The 8627-nt window shown below is 39.0% G+C and overlaps 1 protein-coding gene across 2 annotated transcripts in view; it reads left to right on the top strand.

Moving 5' to 3' along the window:
• The first annotated feature begins 7331 nt into the window (after positions 1–7331).
• nr3c2 (nuclear receptor subfamily 3, group C, member 2) overlaps positions 7332–8627 on the top strand; it is an 80355-nt gene continuing 79059 nt past the window's right edge. For both annotated transcript variants that reach the window (XM_058088192.2, XM_078793615.1), the window contains exon 1: positions 7332–7762. The gene's annotated coding sequence lies outside the window, so the exon portion shown is untranslated. The remainder of the gene's footprint in view (positions 7763–8627) is intronic.

Genomic DNA, 8627 nt, shown 5'->3' with positions numbered 1-8627 from the left:
GACACGGCCACTTTGTGTGCCGTGTGTGTGTTTGAGAGTGGAAGCAGACACTCCACGGGCAAGGTGGGGCACTCCTTTTTTAAAGTGGGGGGGGGGCTCGTTCAAGCCAACATTTGTTCCTCTAAACACTTTCTGTAATGGATTATTGGAATAATAGTAATAATAATAATAATAATAATAACAATATTAATAATAATAATAATTATTATTATTATATACTAATTATTATTATTGTTGTTATTATTATTATTTTGATGATTATTTTTGGCAACATAATAACAATAATAATTATAATTATATATAATAATAATTATTATTATTATATTCCACCTTAACTGTCAGTTGCCATGTTAGTACTTTTTGTGTAATAATTTAATAATAATAATAATTATATAATAATAATAATAATAATAATAATAATAATAATAATAATCATATTATTATTAATTATTATTATTATTACTACTATTAATAATAATAATTATTATTATTATTATTTTGCCGATTATTATCATCAAAATTATGACATAAGAGGTCATAATGATGAGATAAAAAGTCATATTAAAGGTATGAAGATGGCGCCACATTATTTCAACCTTTTATCTCAGAATTATTATTTATTTCTAATCTCATAATTTATTTTTTTTTAATCTCAGAATTCAGATTTTTTAAATCTTGTAATTTTTACTTTTATCTCATAATTATGACTTCCTTATTTTATATCTATGACTTATGTGATAACACACACTTTTTATCTAATAATTTCAGCTTTTTTTAAATCTCATATTTAGATAATTTTGCAGCTGCGCTGTAATAAGACACGCTTACTTGTAGGTATACAGGGACTGCAGATAAGCCCGGACGTCTGTATTAGGTATTGTTGTCAGGAATAAGGCCCGCTTACTTGTAGGTATACAGGGACTGCGGATAAGCCCGGACGTCTGTATTAGGTATTGTTGTCAGGAATAAGGCCCGCTTACTTGTAGGTATACAGAGATTCTAGATAAGCCCGAGCGTTTGTATTAGGTATTGTTGTCAGGAATAAAGCCCGCTTACTTGTAGGTATACAGGGACTGCAGATAATCCCGGACGTCTGTATTAGGTATTGTTGTCAGGAATAAGGCCTGCTTACTTGTAGGTATACAGGGACTGCCGATAAGCCCGGACGTCTGTATTAGGTATTGTTGTCAGGAATAAGGCCTGCTTACTTGTAGGTATACAGGGACTGCTGATAAGCCCGGACGTCTGTATTAGGTATTGTTGTCAGGAATAAGGCCTGCTTACTTGTAGGTATACAGGGACTGCCGATAAGCCCGGACGTCTGTATTAGGTATTGTTGTCAGGAATAAACAATCTGGTTCTCATTCTATGATTTGGTTCTTTAAGATTCCCTTATCCTATTCGAAACCCACTTCGAGTCCTCAGGGGGAGGACTTCTACAGACCCCAAAATGGGCCAAAATTTCAGCCTCGCTCTTGAGTTAGTTACGACTTCAACATGTCGATCACGAGATGTCATTTCGTTACTGAAAGCTGGAAGTCAGTCCAGATTGTGTCTTAGTTGTAAGTCGTATCTTTATTTCCGTGTCTTTGTTTCTCATTTCATTCCTACACACACACACACACACACACACACACACTTCTGCCACCCACCCTGACACATGGTGTGTTATGCAATGGGTGATGCCTAATTACCACTGACATTGCGGAGACTGTTCACTGCAAAATTAATCATGACACAGGCGTCACATCGCCCCCCCCACCCCCCCCCCCCCCATCCAGTCAAGCTTTCTGTCTGGCTTGGTAGCAGTCGATGAAACTAATAAGTGCACAAAAATATTACACGACAATGTTCAACATGGATGCCACCACCAGGTGGCGCCCAAAGGAGGTGAGTCGTGGCCTGGTAATTCCTAATTAGCGCTAGCTTGTTTGTTTTGTTTGTTTGTTTGGACACGAGGGAACTGTGGAGCAGAGAAGATAGCAGATAATGAAGTATTCCATGTGTAACCAGGTTTTAAGTTTGGGTGCGTCTGCAGTGTTCCTTAATAATGACCTACAGTAAGATGCTCCTCAGCTTGACTTTGTTATTACGCATGCATGAGGTGAGACGCAGCATAATTCATGTGACAGGAAGCTAACTTTCCACTCGTTGCTTATTTCCAGTCTGGGATAATGACTTTAACGTTGCTTTTTTTGGTTAAAATGAAATTTTGACATTTATTCAGCGAATAAACTACTTATCTTACACTTGAAAATCTAATAATGCTAACACAAGATGCTATATTTATGTGTGCTAAAGCTAAGCTAGCTAGCTGTCAAGTGTTATTTTCACGGAATTTTTTAATTTTTTTGTTTAGCTTTTTTTCACTGGTGCTAAACTGGTAAGTTAGCCGCATGTTAGCAGTGTTAGCATTGTAATTGACCGTGCCTTGACTGTAGCATCGCAGTAGCGACCGCAAAGATGCTAGTTTCATTTTTATATTGGAACATTCGAAAATTGTCAAAAGTAGGACGGTTATAGTCTGGCAGCTTTTAGCTAATTTAGTTAACAGCTATTGTAATTAATAGTTATAAATGTAAAAACGATGCTTTTGTCATGTGTGCATATAGACATATAGACAAACAACCATTCTTCGGGCGAGCCAGCCAATCACTGGTCACATATAGACAAACAACCATTCTTCAGGCGAGCCAGCCAATCACAGGGCACATATAGACAAACAACCATTCTTCGGGCGAGCCAGCCTATCACAGGGCACATGTAGACAAACAACCATTCTTCGGGCGAGCCAGCCAATCACAGGGCACATATAGACAAACAACCATTCTTTGAGTGAGCCAGCCAATCACAGGGCACATATAGAAAAACAATAATTCTTCGGGCGAGCCAGCCAATCACAGGGCATATATAGACAAACAACCATTCTTGGGGCGAGCCAGCCAATCACAGGGCACATGTAGGCAAAAAAAACATTCTTCGGGCGAGCCAGCCAATCACAGGACACATTTAGACAAACAACCATTCTTCGGGTGAGCCAGCCAATCACAGGGCACATGTAGACAAAAAAAACATTCTTTGGGCGAGCCAGCCAATCACAGGGCACATATAGAAAAACAATCATTCTTCGGGCGAGCCAGCCTATCACAGGGCACATGTAGACAAAAAAAACATTCTTCGGGCGAGCCAGCCAATCACAGGGCACGTATAGACAAGCAACCATTCTTCGGGCAAGCCAGCCAATCACACGGCACATATAGACAAACAACCATTCTTCGGGCGAGCCAGCCAATCACAGGGCACATATAGACAAACAACCATTTTTCGGGCGAGCCAGCCAATCACAGGGCACATATAGACAAAAAAAACATTCTTTGGGCGAGCCAGCCAATCACAGGACACATTTAGACAAACAACCATTCTTCGGGTGAGCCAGCCAATCACAGGGCACATGTAGACAAAAAAAACATTCTTCGGGCGAGCCAGCCAATCACAGGACACATTTAGACAAACAACCATTTTTCGGGCGAGCCAGCCAATCACAGGGCACACGTAGACAAAAAAAACATTCTTCGGGCGAGCCAGCCAATCACAGGGCACATTTAGACAAACAACCATTTTTTGGGCGAGCCAACCAATCACAGGGCACATATAGACAAACAACCATTCACACTCACATTCATACCTATGGAGAATTTGGAGTCGCCACTGGACCACCATGCAGCCCTTAATAATAACATATATAATAATATTTTGATGCAATAACAAGCAACGTTGGCGTTAGCTTTAGTTTCTTTAGTGAAACTATTCCCAAAACTTTCCAAAGAATGAATTTTCCTCCAGCAATCAATGGCACATATCTATATTTTGTAATCCAAAAAGACAAGCTCCAAACACTCGTCAACACTAAATGCTGCACGACGGAGCGAATGTTTACAAGCAGGTTCCAGGAATATCAATTCGTAATCCACTTGACACAGTTATGTCGAACACATTATTTAGTGATAATTCCCCGCATGTTAATGGTCTGATCCGGAGTCTGGCAGCGAGCTAAACCCCGTGTTCCCACTGAATATGTATGCACGGCTCCACCGGGGTAAACATGTTATTTCATTAGCAGCCTGTAGCCCGAGTGGGGGCGTACGAACCCCAGGTGGTGTACACATAGTACGAGAGTGCGGCGTCAACGCATATCATTGAGCGTTTAGATCATACGTGACTTCCTCTTAGCGGAGGCACTTAAGACGGCTGGAATCTGTGTCAACGCGCGACTTCTACTCGGCTGGTACTTTGCATTGTGTACCTTGTATACACCTAGCCAACTCAGCTAGCTAACTTAGGGTCAGGCGTCGGTACGTTTTTATTAAATAAATTGCCAACAAGAGCGTTTCGATTAACGATATAACAATTTGTCCGCTATTCTTTATTATTGGTTGACGTGTACAGTAAATACAGGAACAACAAATCTAAATTGGACTTGGTGGGGCAGTGCCCTATAAGCTCCAGAAGATGGCGCTGAGTTAAATTTGTTACGTTCATGTTGCTTTATCACATGGAGTTTTTGTGGAAACGATTTTACAAAATGTGCCAATTTTTACAATTTTTTTTTTTTTTTTTTTTTACTGTCGGGGCATCGGAGGCTCTGCCCCAAGTTGCTGAGGAAACCGCATAATAGCATGCGTGGCCCTTTAAGAACCAAAATTTTAAAAAAACCTTAGGAATGTTTTGTGTACCTTGTTTTTTTTGTTATTAATTTGTTCCAAATGGTTACATGAAAACTGAAAAACTGAAGCAATTTACAAATAATGTAAAAATATTTAAAAATAAATAAATCATGTAAAAAAATTATGTAAATTACCACCCAAAAATGTTAACAAAAATTACATTTTATGGGTAATAGTTATAGTTTTACATACAAGAATAATTAAAAGACAATAATTTGGCTTGTTAATATTTCATAATAACCGAGGCAGTGTATGACAACAAGCGAAATTTACGCAAAAATTTTATCGACTCATATATGAAAACTGGGGCGTTCAAAAACCGAAGTTTGATTAGATTTTATTTTTTTCGTTTTTTTTTTTGCAGGAATTTAGTGCAATTTTTATATTTTATATTATTTTAATAATTGTTAAATCAGGTTTCTCTGGTTTCCTACTAATATACGCCCATTCAAAAGTTTTTTAATTTAAAGAAATCTTGTTAAAGTAGGTTAAGATTTTATTTCTATGTGGGAACGACGAGTCCTAGCAGTTGAAACCCTTACTTTGGGGCACAAATGACTCTGCCCCATGAAGTCTTCCTAGCAACAGGAGGCTGGGTACAGCTGCGATTTGACCACGAATAAAGAATCTGAAATTTTCTGTCAGTTGTGAGGTTTTAAAGGGAATACGTGGACTGTTTGGTGCATTAACTTGGGTTAATTGGTTAACTTTGATTAACTCATTCCAAAAACATGCATGTTAGGTTCATTGGTGACTCCAAATTGTCCATATGTGTGAATGGTTGTCTATATGTGCCCTGTGATTGGCTGGCGACCATTCCAGGGTGTACCCCGCCTCTCGCCCCAAGACGACTGGGATAGGCTCCAGCATACCCCCGGGACCCTAGTGAGGATAAGGATGTATGGACTACATTCACAGTAAATAAAGGTTTATCAGCTCCAGTTTGACCCTGGAACAGATAATTTCTATTCCATTACTGCCTCTGGGAAAACAGTTTTGACGCTGATGATTACGACATACGTTGACATGAGAGCGTTTCCTCCTGAATTCCCGACGCTTCCTGCAGACATGTTGCTCAGAGTCGACGAGGGGTTTTGCCTGAGCGTTAACATGCTCCAGTTCACCTGTCCCCGTGAGGCGCCGGCCAAGCCTGGCAGCAGCTTAGCTCGCCCGTGCCGTGTCGGAGTAAAGTATTCACACTTTGCTCTTTAAGAGACAGCGTACGCTCTTGTGTTTTCAGCACTTCTTTGACTGGAGAAGTCGGGTCAGGCCGGCACCAAAAAGCCTGTAATTTTCTGGCTTTTTGAGCACTTTTGACAGTTTTTTAACGTCAGTAAAAGCTAACTATTTTGGCAAAGTTTAGCCTAACTTCGGGCATCAATCACCCTTTGCACTCAGCGCGGCAATATAACTGTATTACATTTTTTTATAAACAGCTTTTAGTTACAGCGGAACCTCTAAAGTACCAGGGTATCAGTGACAAATGTGATGATTACCATAGAAACATTTTATGTTTATTTGGAGTGTGGTATACTTTTTTATAAAATTATTTATTTTTGAAACTATCTGAAAAATCATTATATTTTATTAGCATAAACTTAATTGGAATGTTCAAAAAAGAAATGCAATATTATATAATATTTGTTTTTATTTTCTTTCTAAAAATATGATATATACATAATGCATATTATTTATTATTTTTATTTTTGCATATTTTTTATATTTTTATATTTTTATATTTTTATATTTTTATATTTTTATATTTTTATATTTTTATATTTTTATATTTTTATATTTTTATATTTTTATATTTTTATATTTTCCTTTTATTTCCCAATTTTATCAAATTGTTGGTCATTTTTATTATCACCTTGCAATACTTTTCATGTCATGCCAACTTAATTAATTTTTTTCCCATGTCTCCATAATGATTTTGTACATAAATAGTCATAATAATAATCATAATAAAAATGTCTTTCATCTTTTTTATGTCAGTGAGTCAGTGGCATGGTTAGATTTGGATTACTTTTTAACGCCGGATGCGCTTCCTGACTCAGTGCATCTGGTCTCGGAATCTTGAATGGCTGGCTGGGTGTTGGTTCCCTGGCCGGGAATTGAACCTGTTTGCACAAAAGGTGGCATTGTGTACTATTACACCGCAAGGGCTTACAAATAAAAAAATATATATATCATAATAATATTAAAGTACATTGTACTGATGGCAATATTGGTCTCATTTTGGTTGAGATATGGAGAAATGTTTGGGAAATTTTGCTTTGTTGCAAAAGTGCGCCCCCTAGTGGAAGCATCTGCCATGACATGGACAATAATGATACAGTACAGTACAGTATGTCAATGGTGTATGGATTTTTTTAAATAAAGTGAGTATAATAATAAAAAACCTTGAACATTAATACAATAAACATTGTTATATTTGTGAATTAATGTTTTTTTTTCATTTTTTTTACAGGTTTTATAGTACGTTCATTGAATGACGATGACGATGGCCCGATCCCTTCCTGTCTACCTGCCTGTTAAGCCCCGCCCCCTTCTTCCTGACACGGAGTGGGCGGGGCTGTGTTGCGCGCGCACACACACTGACCTTTCTCTTCACTTGCAAGTCGTCTGTTTATATCTTCAGCGCCATTCTTCTTCTTTATTATGTTTATTATCATGATAAGCTTTTGAGAGGTTGTCGTTGAAAGTGACGTCACAGCGCGAGACCCCACCTCCTCCTCCTCCTCCTCCTCCTCCCTCCCGCTGCTTCTGCCCACCCTCCTCTCTCCACTTCTTCCACTTCCACTTCCACTTCCACTCCAACGCAAGCTGCGGTACCGTCCGACTGTCAGCCCGTCAGGAGCAGCTCGCAGCCCCGCTGAGGATTACCAGGAAGAGGCGCACTGTCGCAAACTGGCGCAACTATGCAGCGGACGCATTGATAAAAAAAAACAACCCGCTATATTTTCATTATCAGCGTTCCGTGGATGCACACAGGCACCTGACAGCACCCCCTCCCCACGAATGTCGTATTTATTAAGGTAAGCCAGAAAGAACAAATGCGCATTTTTTGTATTTTTTAAAAATGTTTTGCATGCAACGCTTGATTTAAAGGAGAATAACTTTTTTTTTTAATCTCGTCAGCCATTTTTTTTACAAGTCTGCATTAAGTTTAGTGTCCTTCCTAACTAACTGACTAGCATTAAGCTAATTAATTTTAAGGGAATGATAAAGAAGTTTAGTGGCAGCTCAGTTTTCTGTTTTTCTTTAAATGCAACATGCTAATGTGGGTTTTATTCAAACATAACCGCAGGGTGTGTATACTCATGGCGCGACTACAAACGCCCCAGGCTCTTGTTAAAATGATCAATTTCCTCACATATTATCGGTGTTTTTGCACCACAAGTCAAAATAAGAATTAAAAAAACCACCATAACAAACCGTTCCAACTTTGTGTCGCAGCACTGTTGTGGCTGAGGCTGCAACTATTGATTGACAAGCCCCCAGGACCAATCAAAAGGCGTCATACTTAAGTGGGGCAGGAACTGGAAGAGGGGGGGATTTGGTGGTTTCAATGGGCCAATAGAAGCGAGGCAGAGGTGTGGAATTTAAAGGGCTGGAGACGTCACTTTGACTCATTAACTCTTACCGGGACGAGTAATTACACGACCTGTGTTTTTTTTTTACGTTAACGTGTCAACTGTTACCCTGTCGCTTCATGACAGGCAGCGCCCCCCCTGAAAAAATAAAAAAAATCAAATTGCACAGTGAACATTTTTGACCCTCCAAGGCCACCGTACTTCATGGCGGAAGCTCATACAGCTCTTATAAACTTGACACTTGTGTTGTCCAAAACCTAGCATTCATGCTAGAATTTACACAATACTCTGTGGAAAACCCACTGGA

This window comes from Doryrhamphus excisus, linkage group LG9 (assembly GCF_037039965.1).
Source record: "Doryrhamphus excisus strain RoL-2023G ecotype Guam linkage group LG9, RoL_Dexc_Guam_v1.1, whole genome shotgun sequence".
Taxonomy (NCBI): Eukaryota; Metazoa; Chordata; class Actinopteri; order Syngnathiformes; family Syngnathidae; genus Doryrhamphus; species Doryrhamphus excisus.
This window is presented reverse-complemented; position numbering and strand designations above follow the sequence as displayed.